This window comes from Puntigrus tetrazona, chromosome 10 (genome assembly GCF_018831695.1).
Source record: "Puntigrus tetrazona isolate hp1 chromosome 10, ASM1883169v1, whole genome shotgun sequence".
Lineage (NCBI taxonomy): Eukaryota > Metazoa > Chordata > Actinopteri > Cypriniformes > Cyprinidae > Puntigrus > Puntigrus tetrazona.
The window spans coordinates 78,202-79,968 of record NC_056708.1 but is presented as its reverse complement, the minus strand read 5'-3'; positions in this window follow the sequence as shown (position 1 = coordinate 79,968).

Sequence of the window (1,767 nt, the reverse complement as noted above, 5' to 3'; positions counted from 1 at the left end):
TCAATGCAGTGAGAGCGGCCGTCACACACCAGATCCCTCTCCACACACTTCCTCCTGTCCTTACACAGGAAGTCACCTATAAGAAGAGAAAAAAATAAATAAATTGCACATGCTTTATAGCAATATTTTGTACAAAAAGTAGCAAATGGCACTGTACAACGTGATTTTATGGTGAGGTAAATACTACATAGCGCAAGTTCTACATTAAATGGTTTAGTTCAGGCAAGAATTAAACTATAGTAGCACTCAATTTAAGCTTGTATAAACTAAAGTTTGAACAGAAGTATAATTTACTTGAAATTACGTAAATATCAAAGTTATAATACCATATTTCCCCATCATGCACTGTAGCATGGATAATTAAAAAGGTCTAATTTGACACCGTTTTTGAGTTGTATTTACATTGTTTTATGGTTACTTTTGTTAGATTTAGTGACATTACTCAAAATGACCCATAATACTCAAACACTATCCACTGATTCCTAAAGTCTGTGTATGATGTACAAAAGTATTGAGGTTTCTGTGTTCAACCGGATAATAAATTACATTGCATAGACATGTTATCTTAAGAACAAAGCTTTAATAGCATGCTTTTCTCCAGTGCTACATTTAGAAACTGAGTAAAAGGTACTTAAGTATACTTCATGCTTACCATGAAAATTAAAACCGATTCACCAAAATTAAATAAAATTCACAAAGAGTCAAAATTTTGAATTCCCAAGTAAACTTTACTTATGGATAGGCTTTTACTTGGAAATTGCTTTTTTGTAGTAAATCCTACTACATTTATTTTTTTTTAGTATGTACCTATATTTGGACATCTGTCAAAGCAAAACGTTTCATCATATCCATCAGGACAGTCTCTCTTGCCATCACAGAGCTTGGTGTGAGGGATGCACAGAGAGCCGTCACGACACAACACAGCAGGGCTCTCGCACTTCACCACCTTTGTGGGGTAACCTGAAGGCAAAAACTAAAAATTTAACAAGAAGATAATTTTCATTAAGTCAAAAATCATACATAGCCCAGAAGGAAGTCTTCCCACCGCAGTCAGACTCATCGGTGCCGTCCACGCAGTCTTTCTCTCCATCGCACAGGAAGTTCTCAGGTATGCAGCGGGTTTTGTTGTCACAGCGATGGCTGCAGCTCTTGCTGCGAACGAAGCAGTCTCGCTCATCAGAAAAATCCTGACATTGTGGTTTGCCATCGCACACTAGTTTCAAGTCTATGCATTTTCTCCCATGGGCACACTGAAATTCCCCTGACGAACAAAAATTAAGTCAATTATTTGTTCCAAAAATTCTGTTCCACTCATAAGAATCAATTGTAAATAAAGAAAAAGACAAACAAACATCGCTATTATAAAAATGACACTTTTGATTATGTTTTGTCTGTATAGTGATCTGTTTTTGCTGAACTACCTGCTTTACAGTTAAAAGCGCAGTCAGCTTCGTCAGATCCATCTTTACAGTCCATCTCTCCGTCACAAACATGACTATACAGCACGCACTCGAAGCCGTCCTTGCAGGGTTTAGAGCCCACGCGGCACTTTAGCAGCAGTGTGGTTGAGGTTTTGGGTGCTGCAGTGGGACATCCCATCTCATCCGAGCGGTCAAGACATTGAGAACGACCATCACACACCAGATCCCTCTTAATACACTTTGTCCTGTCTTTACACATGAAATCACCTGGCAGAAAAGGTAATTGTGAAACTGTAAGACAGAAGGAACTTTATCCCAAGCAAGGCAAGGCATGTCACCAGTAAAA